Genomic DNA, 26,014 nt, shown 5'->3' on the forward strand with positions numbered 1-26,014 from the left:
ACAATGTTGTATGGCAGAATTGTTTCATTTATAACGACCTGCTCTAATAGCTCAAAATTTTACGTATATTGGAATAACCCGCATGGAAAAGGAATTTTCATTACTTTATATTTTTGGACCTACCTTTATTATCAAACCTACCCAAATTTCACGGAAATCGGTTTAGAAATGCGACCTGTAGAGGGGACATACGGAACAATGTTTGCCTAACAGGCCAATTCGAACGTACACTGATGTCATTAACATCTAAAAGATGTCATTCGGTTATCGTGCATTTCGCTCGTACTCCGTACATGTATTGGCGCAAGCGAGCCGCATGATAACTAAATAAAATGGTTTATATATCATTCGTGCACTTTGATGTCAGTGTACGTTCGAAATTGGACTGTAAGCTGTAACCGAGATTCTTTGTGCTCCTCGGTTTGTTTGGTTTGCCAGTCTTTTCAGTATTTTTTCCTCCTCGAAGTCCTCGAGTCGCAATAGGAGATTCATAGTCTTAATTTTAGCCAGGCGATCCAAATTAGAAGGCTCTAGGATAATGCTATTAAGACATTAAATCCGAGAAACCGCAACGTACGGTCACGTCTGAGAATATCGATACGAAAAACGTGCCAAAAATATGTATACAAGACTTTTTATTACCCATATATTAAGGTAGTGTATACATATATTTGGCACATTTTTCGCATCGATATTTTCAGACGTGACCGTGTAAACAACATACAGCAAGATACCCAAGGTCGACCACTACTCTAAACACTGTATATTAAATTAAATTAAATAAACATTTATTTCAGACTTTCCATATTATATTATATTAGTAACTTATTACCTAATATACTAAACCTATATTAATAACTATTCTATTTTATTGTTATATTCTACTAGATTGACTATTATGGGCATGTAGGCTACTCCAGTACTGCCAGAAAGCGCCATCTACCCTGTCCGCGACTGTGGCAAGGAGACTGTTGGCGCTGCCGCGCACGCGCCGCACCAGCGACGCCACCCGCTTGCGCATGATGGCGAGGAAGCCGTCGGTGCGCGCCTCCGTGAACATACCGCTAGCGCTGCAATAGCGCGGCAGCCCCAACAGCATCCTCAAAGCATTATTATATTGCACGCGCAGGGCGCTGTAAGTTTTTTGAGTAAAGTTGATCCATAGGCTGCAGGTGTAAAATGACTGACAGTACGACTTAAAAAGGGTGATTTTAACGTTGCTAGTACATCTTGCGAACCTACGAATCAACATATTACTTCTTACTGCCAGCGCCCTACGCTCCCTTTCCACATCTACATCATCTTTTAGCGATGCGGTTATCCAGTGTCCCAAGTACTTAAATTCTCTTACTACTTCAAGAGGAGTGCCATTCAGTCTCACTGGAGGTAACATTTGGTCGTCTAAATTGAACTCACTTTTAGAGACTGTACTTGAGACCATGGGCTTCCGCATACCGCTCACAAAAACTTACCAGCATCCTCAGGGCGTCGATCGACGGGCTCAGCAACACCATGTCGTCTGCGTAACTGATGTTATTTACGAACGTCCCATCTATTTAACATCCGACCATAGTGTTGCTGAGCTCCTCAATCAGCCGATTGAAATATAGGCTGAAGAGTCTAGGCGACGTAAGCCCCCCCCCCCCCCTGCCTGACCCCGCACTCCAGCCTATACTCATCGGATAGCGAACCTGCCCATATTACGACATTAGTTTGGTGGCCGTACCAAAACCTGAACAGTTCCACCAATTCCCCGGGTAGAGATAACGTCTCATCGTACAGTTTTTGCCAAAGTTTGTTATAGGACACCAAATCGAAGGCTTTCGAAAGATCAAGAAAACACGCAAAAACTGGTGTTTTCCTGTCTGTGTAGTATCGGACAGTGTGCTTAAGACAAAGGACTGCCGTCTCGGTGGACAAGCCCGACCGAAATCCAAATTGTGCGTCATGAAGCCCCATGTGCTTATCCAACTGTTTTTTCAGCACACTGTCCAACACCTTTGCTACAATCGTAGCCAACGAAATGGGCCTATATTTTTTTATGTCCGCGGTGTCTCCTGTACGGTTTTTTATAATTGGTACTACCACAGTTCTCATCATATCGCTCGGTATATAAGTATGGCTGACACAGAAGGTGAAGAACATGGCGAGTACTCTAGGTAAGTGTAGCCCTGCATGCTGCAGGTGCTCAATGCTAAGGGAGTCATGACCTGGCGACTTTCCTCGCGTCATGTTCCTCACCACCGATGCCACCTCCTTAGCGGTAATTCTCACCAGCGGTCCCGCCGGCACACATCTCGTTGAAGATGGTACCCGGCAGGGCCCCATGGGAGACTCAACCTTGAAATATTTCTGAAATAAATCAGCTATCTCATTAGGCTCGCTAACACCCTCTACACTCACTTGAGTAAAGGTAACGTTCGGATAGCTACACTACTGCCGCAGTATTTGTAGCGCGACATTACTGCCGACTGCATTACTGCCGCTGACTGCATAAAGTCAACTTCTGTAGTAGTATTGCAGCCGCGACAATACTGCCAGCTGCGATAAATTTAATATTCACAGATGTTGTCAAAACTACAAAAGGTTTTGTGAGGGGCTCTGAAAGAGAAATGCGTGCCTGGGAAGTATGTGGGTCCCTACTTCTTTCTGCTTATTATGGACGCTCTGTCGTTGGGTATACAGGAGGAGGCACCCTGGTGTATGCTTTTCGCTGATGACATTGTGTTCGTGGGTGAAGACGGACTCGAGGTACAGAGCAGACTTGAGGAATGGCGGCGGAAACTGGAGAATGTTGGCCTGAAGATCAGTAGATCTAAAACTGAACATATGATGCTCACTCGGCACGATGACGCTGACATGTTCGCCGATCGATTAGCACACTTGTGCAAAATTGGTAGAATATTTTTAAATTTTCATAAATTTGATTGACTGACATTGTACCTATAAGGTAATTATGTAATATGTTTTGACATTTAATTTAATTTATTTTATTTATATTGTTTTACCATATTCCTGATTTTGATTTTATTTTATTTTCTTGTTTTCTTAGAGTGTAAGTAAAATGACAATTAGTTTTGACATTTTAATGCGCATGATTTTTATATTTTTGTATGTCTTTGATTCAGCTTTATTAATTTATTATTCTTGATAATTTATGTTTTCCTAGCATGTAAGTGAATTGGTCTGACACTGTAAACTTGCATTGTGTTCAATAAATAAATATAAATATGTTCTGGTGTGGTTTGTGGTTTCGCTGCCATAGACCCCGATGGCGTTACATTGCCGGTCTGCTCCGATTTAAAGTACCTCGGTTCGCTCGTGCAGTGCGATGGCGATATTGACCGTGACGTGAAAAACGGGATTAGCACAGGATGGATGAAATGGCGACAGGTCACGGGAACAATTTGTGACGTCCGGATGCCCCTCCGACTGAAGGGCAAAATCTATAAAACCATCATAAGACCTGTCGTCATGTATGGATCTGAGTGTCGGGCCCTAAAAGTGACGGATGAAAAGAGATTGCATGTAGCGGAAATGAGAATGTTAAGATGGATGTGTGGTGTGACAAGAATGGATAGGATAAGGAATGAGTATATAAGAGGAAGTGTGAAAGTTGCACCCATAATAGAAAAAGTAAGAGCGAATCGCCTAGCGTGGTATGGGCATGTGATGCGGAGGGATGAAAGTCATGTGACGAGAAAGGTATTACGAATGAACGTGGAGGGATGGAACGGCAGAAGAAAAACCTAGGAAACGGTGGATGGATTGTGTGAGAGATGACATGAAACGAACGCGAGTGAACGATGAAATGACGGGTGACAGAAAGATATGGAAGGAAAAGACATGCTGCGCCGACCCCAAATGAATGGGATAAGGGCAAGTGAATGATGATGTTGTCAAAACTACGAAAACTATTAGGAAAACGTAATTATCAATGTAGGTTCACATGACAATCAATGACAATATTTATAATAGGTAAAATGAGATATATGTGGCTTACCACAGCTTGTTAATCATGTGAATGGACCATAGAATCATTGAAGGCTGGAGCCTGTGCGGAAGGAGAAGAGTCGTGGAATATATGGGGCCTAATATCTTCCACGACTTTTTCGAACAGACTCTAGGCCCGACGGGACAATTTTTCGCACAATCTGATTAAATTGTCAATTTAATTGTATGGTGCGGGCGATTGGCTCGCTGATTCCACTATTAAATTTTGTACATGTGATGGACGCTCGGGACGCTAGATGAGATTGATAATTTAATTTATGATCAAATTGGCAATTTTATTGTCCCGCCTAGACTTCTTTTTAGTGCACATACATATTCGCCCAAAGTTGAAAATCTGTGCAATGGAACAAGATAGCAACGCGAATGGCTCCTCTACACGATGGCCCAGCGTTGGACCAGTAAGATGGCCATGCGATGGTTAAGGTTCCTCTACACGATGACCCAGCGGTGGACCAGCGAGATAACTATGCGATGGTTAAGAGCACGCACTATGGAATGGGCCACGTATGTACGCGCTATCGCTGGTCCACTTACCTTTAATGTGCGGATGAAAAACTGACACCTTGGCCATCCCATCGCCATCGCGCCGTGCCATAAGCCATCCGACACCACTAGGTACCCTCTACAAGCTGGCCCATCTTCGTGGGCCAGTATGATGGCTCATCGTTTAGAGGAACCATAAAGCTTGCTCCACACGGGACAAGTTTATGTAATTGAACTGCCATAGACCAATCATTTTTGTCTATGAAAAGAAGATGATCATTAACGTCAAGATTATTATAATAATTTAAAATAATCGAAGAGACTTTCTATAAATGTTGATTTTTAAAGCAGTTTTATGTTGTTATTAGATTGTAATTTTTGGTGATGGCCGATACCGAGACATGTAAGTTTTCATAATGAATTTACATTATTTAATGTGATATTCAGATGCATGAAGCGAAAAGTAAAATATCGGCCTCATTAGCTGATTTTAATTATTGGTGGACATTCAAAACAATGGGAAAAAAAGATTTTCGACGATGCTTTGTGTGGATCCGGAATGTTTTGGTTTTGCTGATAGTTCTCGCATTGATAGCCGTATATGAAATAAAATCTTTTCGACATCAGGAGCTATCAAACATTATTCGATCAAGCAATATGGAACAACTGTTTATTCCTCAGAAGAAATCAACCAGAGTATTTAATATATCTGAAATAAAAGCGATCGTTCTAGATCGTAATAAAAAGCAAACTATATTGAATGAAGATATATACGGCCCGATTAAACAAGACACCGTCATTCTAATAATTTTTGTGCAGAAATCTACGATAAATTTGAAGTTTATGATCATGTCGCTATCACAAGTAACAGGAATACAGGAAACACTTATAGTATTCTCTCATTCACGTTACGATGAAAATGTCGACTATTTAATTAAGGCAATCGATTTTTGCCGTGTCATGCAAATCTTTTTTCCATATTCGTTGCAACTATATCCGACTGAATTCCCTGGTTATTCGCCAGGCGACTGTGCCCATGATCAGACCTTGACCGAAGCAGAATATTCGAATTGCACTGGAGCTGCGAGCCCTGACATGCACGGTCGGTTCCGGAACCCAGACTTCGCTGAGAAAAAACATTACTGGTGGTGGACTGCTAACCATATATTTGAGAACTTAAAAACTATTGACAACCATGATGGTGTTGTCGTATTTATAGAAAATGAATACATTTTCTTAGACGATTTTCTCTACATGACTCTCCTTATGAAAAAGTTGGCAAGCACAATACCTGGATGCTCATTCTTGTCACTGGCGGCTACTGAGCTATCAAATGACGATCAGACCACGGTAGAAGTGATGGCTTGGGATCCAAACCTTCATTCGGGTGTCTTAGGGTTCGATCTCTCCACGTGGAATAGCATTGTGTCCCATTACGACTTATTTTGTGATATCGACGATTATTCGTGGGCTGAATCTCTGTCATACTTGTCTTTGAATCGTATAGACGGTGACAAGTACAGAGTGATATCGAGTAAGTTTCCCCGAGCGTATAAATCCGACAAGTGTATAGTCTTTGGAACATTCATAGAGTGTGACGTCCAGACGGGCGTTCATCAGATTTATAATTTGCAAGACCGGGTCAGCAGTCATTTGTTCCCGACGTATCTCGAGGTGTTCGTGGATATTGAGTTTGAGGACCAGTTTACGAGTTTCGATTACGTGGACGTAAACGGTGGTTGGAATGATCCGAGAGACAAAGATTTTTGCAGAAATCTGACTGTTTTTAAAATCAAGAAGGAGATAATGCGAATGGACCACCAGTTTGACGGTGTTCTGAAATAAATGTTTATTTTTGATTGGGCAGTTTTATTGATTGTCCATTAACGAGCTCGGCCACGGTGAGGGCGGTGGTGAAGTGCTAAGCTAAGCATGACAAAGTGTGACGAGGGTTAAAGAGACGCGACTTCATTAAAATCTGATGAATGTAGGTACGAGTGCCTTTGAAAGATGCGACATAAGTACTAGATAAAGCATAGTGTATTCAGCTTGATGCTGCTAACGAAACTTCAAAGCGATTAACGACTAGATTTATTGGAGTTTTTTTAAGAACATACCTAGGTAAGTTGCGTCCCGAGGGTGTTAGTAGTAAATACATAATCCACTGCAATAAGAATTAATGTTTGAAAGAAATAATGCGAAAAAATGTTTAGTATATCTTATGAACTCGATTTTGCTAATAAAATAATCCTCTATCGACAGTCGAGTAATATCAATGAGTAATATTGAAGTAAATAGAGATACTTAACTCATTTCAACTGTGTATGGTAAGGTCTATCTAGAGATAGGTATGCCTCCCTCTCCGAATCCTTATAAATATTACAACTAACTTTATTGATTAGACTTAAATTAAACTGAGGCACCATAACGAAAATTATTATTAAACTTACACCTCTTATCTGCGAAGATATGGACCTCAGAATTTTAAAGTATCATGTTGATGACATTTTATGTGCTTGGTGTGACGTTAATGCATGATAATGACAAGTTATCATATTTACCATATAAAAATTATATTGTTTTTAATTCATACAATTTAATTAGCATACATTTTACATTATAATCGATAAGGTTAAAATACAAATTGAAAAATTTTAGGGTAGAAAGGGGGGTTTCAATCCATTTGTGGAAGGGCGGCACCGTCGTCGAACCCAAGCCACCTGGCAGCGGACTTAAAGCGGTGGCGCGTGCCTCGGATGCATATGTTGGTGGCGCGTATAACGGCGATAAAAAAAAAAAAAATTTAAAATTTCAGCTGTTTATTTCAATAAAAAAAATCACATTACGTAATCTTAAACTTAACTACTAATCTTAAATTCAAAAGATTTTTTGAGTTAAGGAGTCTATATGAAATATTTATACATTTTAATTATTATTAGTTTTAGGTACATAGGTCATCTAATTAAATGATTTCGGTAGACTGCCCTCTTATTTTAATAAAGTATTTTTTAATCATATTTCTAGCTTGTCCACTTGTTCGCCCTTCTATAAGTTTTAATAATTCCTGTGGAAATCTATTCAAGATACTCGGTAACATGCACTTCCACACTCTTTGCCCGTATACATTGTTTGTTTTTGCAACTTCAAATGTCGGGAGGTTGGCTAAGTTACGTAATCGCGCAGGTCGTGTTTTTTTTCTTAATTCTGTTATATGATTATAGTATTGAGTTACAATGGCTAGATCAACTTTTTCATATACAGTTAGCACTTTACAGTATTTGAATAGATTTTCATAGTTATCTTTGAATTTATATTTGATTTTTGTAGGTACAATCGTTTTAAGTAGACGTAATTGTAGGTTGTAAATGTCGTTTAGATATGTTTTATATGTTCTTCCAAAGCTCTCCAAACCGTAACTTATGACTGAATCGGCCATTGACATGTACAAAAGTCTTAATGTAGTGTAGGGAACTTTGTTTTTAAGTACAAATAATTTTGACAAGATAGCTCTAAGTTTGTTACAAACATGATTAATATGTGGATTCCAGTTGAACTTCTGGTCTATTTTTAGTCCAAGGTAGGTGTGTTCCTTTACAGTCTCAAGCTTAGCACAATTACAGTCCGCGCGGGGCATGTGCATACATTTATGTTCGTGGGCCACGATCTTAGGCGTCAAGGTTACATTTTTATAAGGTGAGTGTATATACATAAGTTTGGTTTTAGAATAATTTAGCGATAGACCTAGATCGTGGGCCCATTTGCACAATGCATCGAAGTCGTTTTGCATCATGACCTGCGCAGTTTCCAAGTCCTCGTGAGCTACAATTATACATGTGTCGTCTGCGAATTGATATACAGATCCATGTTGGAATATTTGACACATATCGTTGACGTATAATAAATATTCGGTCGGAGCTAAAATTGAGCCTTGTGCTGTGCCGCATAAGGTTGGAATTAGGTCGCTTTGTTCGCCTGCGATGCTAACCGCGTTGTGTCTGTTAGTATGATAATTTTTTATGAGTTCCAGCATGGGTCCTTGTATACCATTTTGTTTTAGTTTTTCATATAGTGTACTGTGACGTAAAGTATCAAATGCTTTAGAAAAGTCTATCATTATGGCGAGTACATGGTGTTTTTTATCTAGGTAGTCATTGATTTCATCAGTAAACAAAGACAAAAGTTGCGACGTGCTTTTATTCCGTTGGAAACCAAATTGCTTTTTGTGTATAATGCCGTTACTTGATAGGAATGTACTTATTGAGTTACCTAGGTATTTTTCTATAATTTTATCTATGACGGATAAAATTGTTATCGGTCTATAATTATTAGTATCCGTGTAACTACCTTTTTTATGTATGGGTCTTACAATTCCCATCTTTAATTTATCGGGATATGTAGATTTTGATATGCATAAATTGATTAAATGAGTTAGAACCGGGGTAATATGTCCGGAGATGTACTTTATATCTTTAGCTCTTATCTTATCATATCCTGGGCTTTTTAGGGTTCCGTAGCCAAATGGCAAAAAACGGAACCCTTATAGATTCGTCATGTCCGTCTGTCTGTCCGATTCTGTCACAGCCACTTTTTTCCGAAACTATAAGAGCTGTACTGTTCAAACTTAGTAAGTGGATGTATTCTACGAACCGCATTAAGATTTTCACACAAAAATAGAAAAAAAACAATAAATTTTGGGGGTTCCCCATACTTAGAACTGAAACTCAAAAAATCTTTTTTCATCAAACCCATACGTGTGGGGTATCTATGGATAGGTCTTCAAAAATGATATTGAGGTTTCTAATATCATTTTTTTCTAAAATGAATAGTTTGCGCGAGAGACACTTCCAAAGTGGTAAAATGTGTGTCCCCCCCCCCGTAACTTCTAAAATAACAGAATGAAAAATCTAAAAAAAATATATGATATACATTGCCATGTAAACTTCCACCGAAAATTGGTTTGAACGAGATCTAGTAAGTAGTTTTTTTTTAATACGTCATGAAATTTAAAAAAAAATTTTTTTTTCATCATACCCATACGTGTGGGGTATCTATGGATAGGTCTTCAAAAATGATATTAAGGTTTCTAATATCATTTTTTTCTAAACTAAATAGTTTGCGCGAGAGAACCTTCCAAAGTGAAAAAAAGTGTGTCCCCCCCCCTGTAACTTCTAAAATAACAGAATGAAAAATCTAAAAAAAATATATGATATACATTGCCATGTAAACTTCCACCGAAAATTGGTTTGAACGAGATCTAGTAAGTAGTTTTTTTTTAATACGTCATGAAATTAAAAAAAAAAAAAATATTTCATCATACCCATACGTGTGGGGTATCTATGGATAGGTCTTCAAAAATGATATTAAGGTTTCTAATATCATTTTTTTCTAAACTGAATAGTTTGCGCGAGAGAACCTTCCAAAGTGAAAAAAAGTGTGTCCCCCCCCTGTAACTTCTAAAATAACAGAATGAAAAATCTAAAAAAAATATATAATATACATTACCATGCAAACTTCCACCGAAAATTGGTTTGAACGAGATCTAGTAAGTAGTTTTTTTTTAAAACGTCATAAAATTTAAAAAAAAATTTTTTTCATTAAACATATACGTGTGGGGTATCTATGAATAGGTCTTCAAAAATGATATTTAGGTTCCTAATATCATTTTTTTCTAAACTGAATAGTTTGCGCGAGAGACACTTCCAAAGTGGTAAAATGTGTGTCCAAAGTGGGAAAATGTTGAACAAGATCTAATAAGAAGATTTTTTTTAATACGTCTTAAATTGTACGGAACCCTTCATGCGCGAGTCCGACTCGCACTTGGCCGCTTTTTTTGTCATCTATTTGTAGTATGATTTTATGTAAAACTTGTTCATTAATTTTTTCCAGTCGCATTGATACCAATGGAGAATTTATATAATTTTTCTCATCAAGTAACGGCGTATCACAATTTATTTTTATGTTGTTGACATTATTATCGAAGTCAATAGCAAATTTGTTACATAATTGTTTTGCTCTTACTAATCCCCTTGAAAGTTGATACTAATCCTACATCTCAGCCAGCCCAGTATGGTGCTTAGTGAGCGGTTCCATCGTTGAGATATTGTTTCTGCCATATGTTTGATAATATATTTTTACTCACTTTAAGTGAAATATTATAGTATGTGAATAAAATATAACAAAAAATTTACAACTCCCGTTCGGCAGATTCTGACAAAAGAGAATTTAAACAATAAAAACCATTCCATGTCCTTACCGTGGAAGAATAGTGATTACCGTGGTCGAAATAGTCCACGGTATTCCGTGGTAATGACTACCACGGTAATGACAAAAATTAATATTTTGTCACATAACCCTGAACATAGTTAATGTTCTAGAACATTCTTCGAATTACGTCATAACAATTCGAATAGGTTTTCGTATCAAATAGGATTCGTATTAAAATGACTTCCACTTACCGAGAAATAAGACATACAGACCTGACATAATTTTTTGGGTGGACATATCGATTTATTATTGAAAAATTAAATATATGCGGAGAACAAAGGTTGAAGTGTGTTCACACTGTCGATTACTAGGCATTTAGGCAACGAAGGGCGCGCGGGGGCAGCAGCAGAGGATCTCAACACGGCTTTCTATTGGACAGCTATATGATGTGCAAGTAGCATCCACCGAAATGATGGTACCGCGGGGCCCTAAAAGTTCGATGTTGGCATTTACTTTTGTACGATACTATTTAATTTGTGCAATCAATAATGAATGTACTTAAGGGGCCCACTGATTACCAGTTCGCCGGACGATATCGGCCTGTTAGTTATTCGCGATTGTCAGTTTTGAGCGGCAAAAATTTAATTAAGTAGCAAAATATACTGACCAGCTTCCAAACAAATTCGGACCAGCTAAGAAAGTATCTGTCAAAAATTTATTAGTCAGCAATAAAACAAGCTTATTTCAGTTTCAAGTTTTCAACTGCTTCGGCGCTGTGGGATGTAATGTACCTACACCTACACCCAGATGCAAAAGTGCATGGCCACTTCATGAATGAATGCTATTAATTGAATCCCTGCAATCTTGCTGGTCGCTGTACAGTCAAAGTATTAAATGTGGATGCAGCCAAAACGCCAAAAATATGTACACACACACACACACACACTCATGTATGGGCAATAATAAGCAATTGGTTATGCATGTAATAAGGCAATAAGGTGGCTAAGGCTAAGGTTGGTCCAAAGCTGTGGATGGAGTCCCCGACATGCTCGGCCGAATTTCACCTTCCCATACAAACGGAGTTTCGGTGTGAGAGTCAGAATGGCGGGTGTACGTAAATAAAATTAAATGAAAACATTGAAAACCATACCATATTTTGTACCTAATTTTTACTATTTAGTACCTCCTTACAGTGTTGCTGTGTGATTTTTGTTTAATGCATGCAAAACCTAAAAATATATTATTTTCACAAAAAAAAAATGGACAGGACACACAACTACAAACAACTGAAAAGGCGTCAATATATAAATATTGAAGCCTTTTTTAAACCATGAAACTATGGACCTTAATTTTTTCTAGGATCTATTTTGAAGGGAAATGCAACAGCAAATGCCACTCTTAGATTTTTCTAAACTAAGAGTGGCATTTTCTATTTCAAAAGCAGAGAAAAATGCAGGAAAAAGGTTTACCCTTCATAGGCACCTGTTAAGGGTGCTTTAAAGGTGTCTAAGCCATGTAAAAAAGACGCTGCGTTTGAACAGGTCAGGAGGTGTACATGGTTTCAACAGTCAACCAAGGAGCTGATTAGTTGACAATGCACAATTAAGTCTGAGACAAAGAGGATGACAGTGTGGGAAGGCGCGTGGCGGCCGGCGCGGGGGGCGACTTGCGCGCGCATCCTCGCCCGGCCGCGAGCAACAGTCTGCTCGCGTGAAGCTCGCGGCACGCCAGACGACCACGCGTAACCATGACCCATGGTAAGCACTATACCATCATAAACCTCACGAAAACCCCGCGAACGCCTAAACGCGCTCAGAACCACCCGTATTGTTGACATAAACACGGTGCCATCGCACTTTTCTGTGATGATTCCGAACTTATATTCATTATTTATTTACGCTGCGCTAGAGATACGGAAAGGACTAATTCGACGTTAATATATGATTTAAATTCTCCAAGTCGTATGATAATAAAAAAAATAGATTTCAATGACGACAATTCGGTACAATTTGAGTACTATATCATACTTTTTGTTGGTGTGCAAGTTTTCCCCAATTTTTCACTATTTTAGAGAGAAAAGATAATCTTAAAATAAAGTTATTAATATATCGAAATAATCGGAATCAATGTGAATTTTAACTTAAGGCCAAAATCATCAGCTACGGATTTGAAATCACCACATGAGCAACTGCGTGGCGAAATAATTATCAGTTGCAATACAATGTTTGGTGAGTACTTATTAAATTAATTTAAACTATGATATTCCTTACTTATCTAATAATTATTAGACGAGGTTAGATGTATGGTTTGATCGTGTCATCTTTTACGTCATCTATAGACTCTTAGTTTAGGTACAATAATTAGTATTAGATTATTTAAAAGATTTTAGGTTGGTATCGGTAAATTATTAATAAAGTGTTATTAAGTTGAGCAGATATATCTCAGTTAGTACGTTAGTTGTGCCGCTTCACCCACGCTTGCCCCGCTACCTAGGAATAATGATTAATGTCTGGGTAGAGGTAATGAAAACGTAGCGTTGAATCCGACAGCCTCAGTATATCCCGAACAAGCTTGTTGGGTTCAATCTCTGTTACGTTACGGAAACTAAAATTATACATTAGTTCAGTACAGATTACTTAATACATGTGACTATTTTTAATAATTTTTTCTAACGTGTTCCTGTGCTTTAGAATTTCTGGGGCTACTAGGAACTATACGAGTCGTACATCAGGATCAAAAGTAACGGCTCAGACTAAACGTCAAAAGTATCTACCATTCACAAATAACTTCTATTGTCAAGGCGTTAGAGTGCGTGTTCTGATATTTGTGAACACCTTGGCCGCTCCGATAAATTTCATGGCGACTGTGCCATTGTCACAGTCGGAACAAAAATACTATGACTTTGAATACACAACATCTGTTTCAACTGTTAAGAGAGTAAATTAATTATTTAGACATTTTATTATTTCTACTTAATATAGGTACCTACTATTCTACCTACCTACTTAATTCTCTAAATTTCTAATAGTCTTGGGGTATTCCACTTGACACGTGACAGTACCATTTGATTTGGATCTTTTCTTTTTAAAATACTTAGTCATACAACTGAGTAGCAAAAGGGGTCTATTTCAATTTATATCATTGATTGTAATCTTCACAAAATGCCCTTGTCATACCTCTTTTCAGCTATGTATCCATTGACATGTCATCGTTACTCTTCTGGGATCGGTTGTGGACTTTTTTTAGGTAGGAAGAAACAGCTTTCTACCAAGTTCAAATCTAGGTTATAAATTTGATAAAGTCAACCTAGATAAGTTGGCAGTGATTTTGACAGCCCCGACAGTGGAAGTGTTATTTTAAAAGTCAAATTTCTATGAAATTATGACGTTTACTTAACTTGCACAGGCTGGGCTCACAAAATCGCTGCCAACTTATCTTGGTCTGACTTTAGCGTGTAACGAGTAGGTAGGTAACGTGTAAAAAAGAGTAAAAGGTGCATTACCAACTATCTCAATTTTATCTCAATATAGATTTTATTTTTATTTTTTAAGTGACAATTGAGTTTATATTTAAATACTTGTACATTTATAACCTATATTTAAATATTAAAAACATTGCCCCACTATATATTTAAAAAAACATTGCCCCAACGCAGTTCATCTCAACTAACCTATCAATATGCTCTCACAGAGCTGCTATATCCGTTATCTACGAGAGTAAAACAAGCTTTGTGTTTTGATTGCTGCAGTACCACTTTTATTCCACAGCCTGATAGGGCGCGATTGGTTATTCAAACGGAATCGCTCTACCGCAGCACACCTGTATCTCACTAGTGATGTGCTGGTCCCGAATTATATCCTTTAATATTTTTTTTCTCAGACTTATTCCAGACAATGACAAAGTGCAGCCATAAATGTAAAAAAAGTAATGGCACTTTCACACTTTGTTCTGTCAATGGCGGTGCAGAATATTGCAGCAACTTGGACGGACTGTAGGTGCCTCCAAAGGCAAATTTGCAAATCTTCCATTTTGAGGGACTTGGTAAGTCCCAAAAAGTCTTGGAACTCTTGAACTTCACCAACATTTCCTGAGTGTGCCGTAGGTGCCACGAGTGACTGAAACTAGTCAGTCTATCCACTCCTTTGAATAAACCTATTACTGATTAGTTCTAAGGTTTTCCTAATTACTTTTATATTTTTTACCACCACTTTCATTGATTTTAATTCGAGTCGTCTCCAACATAATTTCCTAAGAATATTTCCAATGTTCCCAGAAATTTTTTTGTAGGGCAAATTACCAAGAAATTAATATGTACTAAGTATTTTGCCGTTTACACTTTTCATTCAACAGTCACATGTTACTATATTGAAATTATAAATAAAATATAATGTAGAGGATTATTTAGAATCGTTATTTTATTTTATTTAGATTCGATTAAATTAATTATATTTCATATATGATTTCGTTTTCTAGCTAAAGGTACCACATGGTCACTTACCATGAGGACGAAATTTGTTTGCATCTTTATACGAATAACCTGTCAGAGCCTCCTAATGGCAATCAACAATGCGGCACCTTCTGCTTCAAAACGACACAAATTATTTTTGCATCCCATCCCACAATCAACAAGGTTTATGTTATTTTTTCACATTGGGTCTCCATTGTCAGCTCAATGTTAAAAAAAATATATTCGCTAAGTACGCCTAATTTCAGCTCAATAGGATTATAACCAATTAGTGTTCCAAACATGGCTTGCTTGAAAAAATTGTGAAAAATGATTTATTGTTCACAGAAAATACACAAAGAGACAAAATTATCCGGTCTTACTCGTAAATCTGGTTGACAATTATGTACACAAAACATTTACAATTGACGTAGTGCTGGTTCCTATTCTTCCTACACCAGGCGCAGCCTGTCACGTATGTAACCAATTCAGATTCAGGTACAACATGACTTTTTGTGCTGTATAAATAGGTTATTAGCAATAATTAGCTTATTAGCTAATTAATACTAAATTTAATAAAAACAAACAAAAACTTTAACTAACGAAGCATAGTTATGTACGGTGATGCGTGTTTATTAACGGGTAACTTGTAATCCCTCACTTCTTAAGGACAATCATGATCTCATTAACAATTTATATAAATTAAATGTGGCGAAGACCGTCTAACTACTAGGGAATACCTTCTACACGATCTTGCGTCGCCTCTTGCGTTTGTACATATACTACACTTAGCAGGATTTAAGCTCTTCATTCCTGACTGTGACTGCGGTGGCAGCATAGTTCCATTTTTATCACTTGTCACTATGCCCGTCACTTTCGCGCTTACATACTTGTAAGAACATGACAGGTATGGTGACAAGTGATAAACAGTCGACCATCTTAGCCCTACTGAGCGCTGTATACAAATACGAGAATTCGTGCGCTATTACGGTCTTCCCTGCAGTGGATTTTATTTGCCGCTTTTCAGCATATAATATTTTATTTCTACAAATTATTAGTTAAAATATACGTTAATTTTAAAACTTCAGTGAAAACTACTTAAATATTTTATTTCTATAAATTATTAGTTAAAATATATGTTAATTTTAAAACTTCAGCGAAAACAACCTTAGTAAAAATGTTAGGTGTGTGTAAAATGGTAACAAAATTGCCATGTTTTTTATATTATTTGGCATTTTTATTGTAGTCCAAACCAGAAATACTCAACATCATTAAGAAAAGAAAAACAGCCTATCTGGGTCACATCTATAGAAATAAGAAATACGACTTATTACAGACAATCATCGAGGGAAAGTATGAGGGAAAAAGAGGGAGAGGTAGACCTAGAAATAAATGGATAAATAACATTAAAGACTGGACGCATACAAAAGACGCAGCCACCCTCAAGAGATTGGCAAAGACCAGAGAGCTGAATGCCATGCTGACCGCCGACGCCCATTAGACTGGGCATGGCACCAGAAGAAGAAGAAGATTGTAGTCCGATATATTTGTTTACTAACATTGCAAATTCTATAAAAGCTAAGGCACATCACTATACTGAACGACAATTTTAGCGCATTGCGTTTATTTTGCGACGAAATTGCTATTTGCTTTTACTGAAATAAAAAGAAATTGTTATTTTTTCCATTGAAACATAAAAGAAAAGTTGAATGTCGCAATTCTCGCACCTGTACAGTCACCTGCATTAATTTTCTCCAAAGGCCGCAAAAATATGTGACACGCTCTTATGGCTCCACAAATAAGATCGTGTCAGATATTTATGCGGCCTTCGTTGTGTAACATATTATTGCACAGGTGACTGTACATTGTTTTGGCGTTAAAGTAGCGATGTTTTGGTATTATTTCACATCTTCCATAAAAATATTTTTTTTTACCATGAAGAAATGGAATGTTCAATTTGAGTTTTTTCAAATGATAACCTTTTTGACCTAGTGCCTAGACTTAAAAATTTTTGCCACCTCTTTATATTGGGCATTTTCTTACTTAATAAAAATAAAAGAAAAAAAAATACTTTCAATGTGTCTGGGTTCGCGTTATTCATAATAACTATTCCGAATTTCAAATTGATAAGTACTTCTCGAGATATTTGGCAATGTGACAGATAGACGGACGGACGGACAGAGTTTCACCATAAGTGTTCCTTTGTACCTTTTTGGTACGGAACCTTAAAAATAGTATAAATATACATTGACTCAAAGGCCTTACCGTTTTAGCTTTGAAGTAAACTAATCAAGTAATCACCTAACAAAACGGCGTGGTCTGATAGAAGCCCAAAAGTCTCTACTGTCCCTCAAAATGTTTAACAAAGCGGCCGTATCGATTTCCATTAATCAATGGAAATTTACGGCCGTAACTTACGGATTCATATCCAACTGATAAAAGATACACTTTGAAGTCAGTCTATTGTACCTAACATCAATTTATTAATACCTTTGTAAATACCTTTGCTAGTTCTCCATCGGGCCAATTCGGACGTACACTGCCATCAGAGTGATATTTTGAATCATGTTATTTAGTTATCGTGCATTTCGCTCGTAACTAATTGTCATCGACAAGTACATTCCAATATCATTCTGAATCGTGCTGCGTGTCTCGCCCTCGCCAATATACGTAGGTACAGTCGCCGTCATATACACCGTGTTTTTATTGAATTCCTTTAACTCCGGGGTATGGATAAGTACGTTGAAGGAAATTAAATGGCACAGTTAAAACCCAAAAAAAAATTTTTTTTTTACTTTTTATATTTTTATAAAAAGTAATTAAATGTTGCTTATAGCGTTGTTGTAGCTAGTGATGGGCAGCTTGTAAGTTTCCAGGGTGAAACTTACACTTAAATTTCATGTAAGTTACTGTCAGTTTTAAATGGAAAATTTCGCTTAAGTATATTTCTTTTAATTTTTCTTAGTTTTCGAATTTTTAATGAACAGAGAGATAGACGCGGCGGGCGACTTTGCTATATAATATATTTAGATAAAGAATTACTCGTAATTGTTTACAATTTTTTTTATTGGAATGAACAGCATGCCAAATAGAATGAAACGTCAAACGGTATAATGCTCAATAAAGGTATTACGAATATTATGGTGTATTAGGATAACGAATAAGAAAGAGTAAAATGAAATTTCATATATGAGAGATTAAAATGAAATAATTATTTACTTATGTCTAATATACACATACGAAGTAAAAAAAATAGCAAATATGCTTAAAAAATTGAAAAAAAAAAGAAAAAAAGGCGCAGCGTAGCGTGCACTTGAACTTACGTCCATTGTATAATAATCGGGTGCGATTACCCCTTAGCCACGCGGCTACTGTCATATATTCTCGAATTTTCCGATCACAATCCGTTCAACTGACGTCAGGAGTAGCGGAAAAGTTGCATTTTTTTTATACTACGTCGGTGGCAAACAAGCATACGGCCCGCCTGATGGTAAGCAGTCTCCGTAGCCCATGTACGCCTGCGACTCCAGAGGAGGTACATGCGCGTTGCCGACCCTAAGCCCGCCCCTCCCCTCGTTGAGCTCTGGCAACCTTACTCACCGGCAGGAACACAACACTATGAGTAGGGTCTAGTGTTATTTGGCTGCTGTTTTCTGTTAAAGGTGGAGGTACTTCCCCAGTTGGGCTCTGCTCTAGATCTGGAATGACATCCACTGGCTGTGTCCTACCACACAAAGCGACATGACATTCACAATGCCCAGACCTCTCTTTTGATGCCCAGACCTCTCAGTTGCATGAAATTTAAGTGAAATTTATGCGGTAACATTTCTATCAGAAACCTTTCTTGTCAATTATGTAATTTTCAAAAGTTGAAATATGTTGCCGTTAAGGAAATACGTGAAATATTTCAGAAATTGCCCATCGCTAGTTGTAACACGGGCATTACATTTAATTCAACCAAACAATTGAAAACTGTGACATATCAATGTCATTTTGAACATCGATCCTCCGAGATAGTAGTTAAGTTTAGTAGCAAATGTACATACTCGTACTAAACACTAATCAATATGTGAATAGGCCCTAAAGCAAGTGTATACGCTCGTAAGGGCCTTATAAGATATAAATAAATTATTCATTATCTCCGAAATTGAGTTAATTAGAATACCGGTGTCTTTGATAAAGTCACTTAATTTAAGCTCAGGAATGCATCCTTGAAATTAACGGAAATAAAAAAGAACACGGTGTATATCGGAGCGGCCATGGTGCCCAAAAGATATCTGATCACGCACTCTAACGCTTTGACAATAGAGGCGTGTTCAGATATTTGTGAGCACCTTGGCCGATATATCTGATGGCGACTGTACGACAAGTTGTATTTATTTATTACTCAAAATATATACTTACAACAATGTACAAATGGCGGACTTAATGCCAAATGGCATTCACTACCAGTCAACCATAAGGCCAAACAGATACACTTACAATTGCTGCAGAGAGAAAGAGAAAACAAGTAAATGAATTAAAAAGAAAAGCAAACTAATATAGTTATATTATAAACTACATTATATATCACATAAATACAAACATACATACATACTATAAATATAATATTGAACGCACACAAATATAAGTCATACAAACATGATTCTAACACGGACTTAGATTCTAATATCATTCCTAGGTCAGTGTACGTTCGAATTGACGTTACACTTTGACGTTAGTCTAGAGTAACCTCAATTTATTTTGTAAATATCTTTGCTAGTTCGCTATTTTACGCCAAGCGTTTTCGGGTATTACTTAGAACGTAAACGTGGAATTTATTGGGTAAATAAACACTTAGGTATCTATGTCTACTCGTTTAAGCTTATTTACTAAGGCGATCAAAGCCATTTATTTGTGATTCAACACAGGTAAAAGAGGCGATTACAGGTTACAAAGTATCTTAGCGTCCCTTTGCTAATTACAGCCCCTTATCGTCTGTCTTTTATCGCAGAAATCCGATTTGATCTTTAGCTGTGATCAGCTTAATAAACCCTGGCTTAAGAGTTTTATAAATACAAAGTAACTTTAGATGGAGTACAGAAACTTGGGGCAAAAAAACACGAGGGAATCTTTATACTGTTTCTGTTGCCCCGAGCGAATTTACGTAAACTACCTACGTTTCTTTTACCCCACAAGACCTCACCTAATGTTTAGTACCCATTCCAAATGCATTATGTACTTACAAATGCATTATGTGCAAACTTTCAGTCTTCAACTTTCAGTTCTTCCGGCCGGTCCGGGACAGGCTAATTGATCACCATTCTGGCCTAGTGGGTAGTGACAGTGACCCTGCCTATGAAGCCGATAGATGGTCTCGCAACCGAATCCCGGTAAGGGCATTTATTTGTGTGATAAACACAGATATTTGTTCCTGAGTCATGGGTGTTTTCTATGTATAAGTATGTATGTATCTGTATACGTATGTATATCGTCGCCTAGTACCTACCCATAGTACAAGTTTTGCTTAGTTAAGACAAAGAGAATTTGAAATTGAGGTGGATTGTCAAAGAAAGCTGTCAAAGAAAATTTACTGTCTTCTTTCGACACATGATTAAAACTTTTGAATGTATTGATCAAGTGTCTAAAGATGGCAGTAAATTTACTGTGGCTGCAAAATTTTCTTTGTCAATCCACCTCTATTTCAATTTCTCATTGGTTTGGGGCTAGGTCGATCTGTGTGTAAGATGGTGCCCAAATATTTATTTATTTAATCTTTATTGCACAAAATAAATACAAACGTACAAAAGGCGAACTTAATGCCATAAGGCAAGTATCTATATATTTATTTTATTTTATTTATTTATATGTGACTGCAGTTTTATATTGATGCAAGTAAGATGCATAGATGTTAAAGACAATTTAAAATGTGAATTTAATGTACGATAAAACCTGTCTAAAACACCGCTAATTTATTGGAAATTTAAATAACGATCACCGAGCTAAGCTGTGCACTGACAGACAGACAGGCAGACGAACATGGTGAAACTAGAAGGGTTCCTAGTCGACTACGGTACCCTAAAAAGATTAGCTGGGTTTAGTCGGAAACAGCAACGTTCTTACTATTTGACAAAGAAAGTGTGAAAAGCTGATGAGGAGGTGCGAAGGTCCATTCTAATATTATACACCGCTAATTGTCTTGTCAAAAATGATATTTAGGTTCCTAATATCATTTTTTTCTAAACTGAATAGTTTGCGCGAGAGACACTTCCAAAGTGAAAAAATGTGTGTCCCCCCCCTGTAACTTCTAAAATAACAGAATGAAAAATCTAAAAAAAATATATGATATACATTACCATGCAAACTTCCACCGAAAATTGGTTTGAACGAGATCTAGTAAGTAGTTTTTTTTAATACGTCATAAATGGTACGAAACCCTTCATGGGCGAGTCCGACTCGCACTTGGCCGCTTTTTTTTGTATGCGGCCAGCGTAATCTATCATATGTAATGTTAGAATATGATTCTTTAAATAAATCTATTCTGATATTACCAAGAACAGCGCGAAATTTCCGAAATGGCGCTAATTTCCGCAGTCACTATTGAGAGCATTCACCCGTTGAGGCGTCATAATTAACTACTATTGCTGGGATTACCTCGCTTTGAAATCCGACCGGGCCTCTTAGATTACGTGCCTTTAGCCAAGAGTTTGCTACATTGTCGACATTTTATTTTGTTTTAAACTTACTTTATGTATATTTCCATTTAGCCGATCTATAAAACACCGTCATGATCAGATCAGTATCTGTAAGTTAGTAGAGTCACAGGTACAAACACAAACGTAATCCATTAATTTCGATCTGTTTTCGTGACAATTTAGTTTTAAAATTAAATTCATTTTATAATTTACCAGTGTGTCATGGTCGCATATAAACTGAGAACTGAGTGTATTGAGAATTATCTATATCCTATATCCCTAAAAAACGCTACCGCTTATCGCAGTCTGTGCTCGTATTCGCTATCATGGTATTAAAAAAAAGGTATATCGTGTTAAGTTAGACGCACAAAGTGGATTATCCGAGCTTATGGTGAGATCACCGTTATCAACGGCCATCGCATAATATAACACGCGGGGGCGAACTTAGTTCTACCAGTATAACTCGAGCCCTGACATCCTCATATATGTTTTTTGATACGAGCTTTTATCTCTGACTGTATTTTTCATTCAACAATCAACTAGTACTCATCGAGACAATTCTAACAAACCCAAGTACAATTAGGTTAATTGCGTTGTAAAGCAAAAGGTAAAGCTAGGGTGCTTATGTTACATCCGGCAGAAAAGACAAGCCTTGGCACGACTGTTCGACTGTAGCTTTTTCATGTAGCGGGCTCGTGTGAGCATTAATAATGTAGCTGTCAGTACATACTATGGTTATCAAGGTCACTTACATTACACTGGTTAACTTGCACATGGTCGTCGCCGCTCGATAGGCAATGGGAGTAACCGAGAGTTGCGGAGCTATGGAACCGTTACGCCTTATCTATAACGCTTTATTATAAACGTGTCGGGCGTGAGTGCGACTCGGCTACAGTTTTGTCAAAAGATAAGACAATATTTGGTTTTTGCCGCAGCTTTTCAGGATTTCAAAATACTTATTTATCCCTACTCCTCCTCCTCCTCCTTATTTTCTTATTTATGTACGGCCCGATTCGAAGAATGAGATACGTAGTTTGGATAAGCTCTCATTTAGATATCGTTTGTATGTCGTATAATTGACAGAAGCAGCTCGATTCGGGCAACCAATGTCACTTTGACGTTAGAAATATCGTAGATAGATCTTATTTGGATCACAGCGGAATCGAAATAGACGTCAATTTTGATATGTCGTTGAGTTATCGATCTTTCAAAGATCTTAAACGTCTCTGAATCAGGCCGATAGCAGGTCAAACAAAAGGTGGATGAAAGTTTATCTTAGGGTTCAAATTTTATTTTAATCTGGAAACTTGAAATTTGGTTAAAAGGTATTTTATTAAAAAAGAAGAAAACAAATTTCAGCGTTTTTTTCATTCATACCCCAAGGTGGTGAAAAGGGTGTTGAAAGTTTGTATGAAGATCAAACATTTTATTTGAGTGCGGGCCTTGAATTCTTGTATAAACATATATTATTAAAATATAAGGAAAGTAAATTTAGCGTTTTTATTCATCCTCTAAAAGGGTTAAAAAGGGGTCGAATGTTTAAATCCAGTATAAATAATGCTTTAAACCTTATCATAAAGGCATACTTAATATAACATTACTAAAATAAGCTAGGAACTTTCCTTTTAAAGTAAGCTAGGAACTTGAAACTTGGTAAAAGGGCATTATATTAAAATAGACGAAAACTAATTTTACCGTTTTTGAAAATTCATTCCCTGAGTTGCTCAAAAAAGTGTTGAAAGTTTATTTTTTATTTTTTTATTAAAAACTGATCGGCGATTGGCATCAGGAACAAAATTTTTTGTAAACAGTGAACTTGAAATGTCGTAAAAAGACACAATAATAGAAAACAAGAAAAGTTATTTCAGCGCGTTTAGAAATGTATTCCCTAAGGGGGTTAAAATGGACTGAAAGTTTGCATTAATCTCCTAATTCGATGAAAAAGGGTTGAAAGTCTGCATCGGGAGCGAACAATATTTTAAATAGTGGACTTGAAAGTCTTCTAAGGATTTTTTTCAGTTAGGGGCTTGAAACTTCGTTAGTTGGGACAAACAAATCTTAAGCGTTGTATAATAATTAATAATTGATTAACCGTAATATTCGAATAATGTTCGAATACGCTCATGTATAGAATATATAACCATCGACATAAAAATCCACGCGTACGAAGTCGCGGGCAACAGCTAGTGTTTACATATAACAACTTAATTTACAACTTTTTAATTTGATTTTGGCACGAGTAACTGTAAGGAATCATATTGTTCGTAGCCATTAAAATCGGTACCCCTAGTGTAAATTTGATCGACATCATAACGTGACGAACGCGTTTGCGTTAAGTCTCATTTTGTATAGGATTTTGAGTTTCCAAAACGTCCCGCTTGGCGCGCTCTTTCTAAATCCAATACAAAATTAGACTAAACGCAAACGCGTACGTCACGTTTCGAAATCGAATTTATTTACACTAGGGGTACCTACTGATATTACACGTAATATGTACGTACGGTAATTAACACTGTAACAAATGTATGTTACAATTGAAAGTGTCAGGTACAATTCAGTCCAGTTTAATTATTTAAATCGGCTTTATATTGATATTAAGGCGGGGAAATGCGGGTTGATATAATTTGGAAGCTTAAGCGGGGTGCACATGGGAAACTGTCATTTTCGTTATGGGTATAAATAATATAAATATGCCAACATTTTTATAGAGCGCTTTTAGATTTGTATTATTCGCTTTTAGATTCGTATAGAAAATTCCCATTTCTAATTTCTAACCACAAGTATGGCGTCATTCCAATGGCTCCTCTACACGATGGCCCAGCGCTGGACCAGCGATATGGCCATGCAATGCTTGAGAGCACGCACTATGGGGTGGGCCACGTGTAGGTGCGTACTACGTAATCCAACATCACTACCCTCTCTACATGCTGACCCATCTTAGCGGGCCAGTATGATGGCTTGATGGCCCATCGTGTAGAGTAGCTATAAGCCTTTAGCGCGGGAGCCGTGAAATGTAAATGGCGCCTGGACGACTACCGCGAAAATATAAATCAGAGAAAAGTGTATTGCTATCTCAATCACTTTTAGTATTATTAGAAAAAGACGCAGATAAACATTTTTCGAATTTCAGTGTTCGGTGTGCAAGGGGGCACAGATTTGAACGCACCTATACTCTGTATCTTTAGGAATTTCAATAAAAGGAAACAAAATATACCCTCAAATGGCTTCCTAAGCCAGTTGAGAGTAGATTGAAACATTACATGATCAGATAATGTAGGTTAAAATCAGGTTGTTCAGTGACAGATCCAGGCGGTTTTGTATTTGGGTTAACCAATAAATGTTATAACTACCCGAAAATTTACAAATTCTTAGTTTACTTTTATTTAAATACCTGAAGATACAGAGTATAGGAAGAATAATCTAAACCCATGAGTGTCAAAAGTAGCGAGCATGTGCTTACACTTATTTCAAAACAAGTTGGAAGCTTCATTCTTATTTCCTGTTACAAAAATATAGAAATTAATTGAATTTCCTTCCATTATATTACAGGGAATTTTTTGACTCGTAAAAAGAGACACTTTAATAAATTACACTGCGATAAATTAAGCCCTTTGCCTCTTCAAGTCATTACTGAAAGGGGAAACAATTGATTTTAAGGCCGTTTCAGTGACGAAGAAAAATATGAAGTAGTGAGAGACCCGCTGTTCATTTGCGAGCAAAGTGTTTTCTTTATTTTATCAATAGACCACGGCACGGGCCAGGAGCATATATCGTCAGTCAACACTTCCCGGCTGATACTTTGTCAGATGATAGTTTAGATGCTATCATGAATTAAAAAAATAGTCAGCGGGTTGTATCGCGGTGGAAAGACCGTCAGTTAATGTCATGAACATGTAAAAAAAAATCTTTTTTTATCGCCTCCCGATTGATACTGTGTCAGATAATTTAGATGCTATTATTTTAAACAAAAAACCGTCCGCCGGTTGTATCGTGGTAGAAATACCGTCAACTGATCACATGAACATGTAAAAAATACGCGCCTTATGTCCGTAAAGTATGTGCAATGCGTGATCCGTTCCGACCCGTTTATTTACGTAACGCCTGATGGAATGCTACACGCAAAGTTTCATGATTTTGTTATTACTACCATAAAAAATAAAGTGCTTATTTTTTACATGTTCAATGTTTATCCGAC

General features: G+C 37.1%; 1 protein-coding gene across 3 annotated transcripts in view; it reads left to right on the top strand.

Annotated features, from left to right (window-relative positions):
* The first annotated feature begins 10,538 nt into the window (after positions 1-10,538).
* Positions 10,539-26,014, top strand: part of LOC133520638 (atherin) — a 229,496-nt gene continuing 214,020 nt past the window's right edge. For 2 of the 3 annotated variants that reach the window (XM_061855179.1, XM_061855183.1), the window contains exon 1: positions 10,539-12,458. The gene's annotated coding sequence lies outside the window, so the exon portion shown is untranslated. Of the gene's footprint in view, positions 12,930-26,014 lie in introns of all 3 variants that reach the window. The other variant, XM_061855180.1, reaches the window with a different exon arrangement.

This window comes from Cydia pomonella, chromosome 8 (genome assembly GCF_033807575.1).
Source record: "Cydia pomonella isolate Wapato2018A chromosome 8, ilCydPomo1, whole genome shotgun sequence".
Taxonomy (NCBI): Eukaryota; Metazoa; Arthropoda; class Insecta; order Lepidoptera; family Tortricidae; genus Cydia; species Cydia pomonella.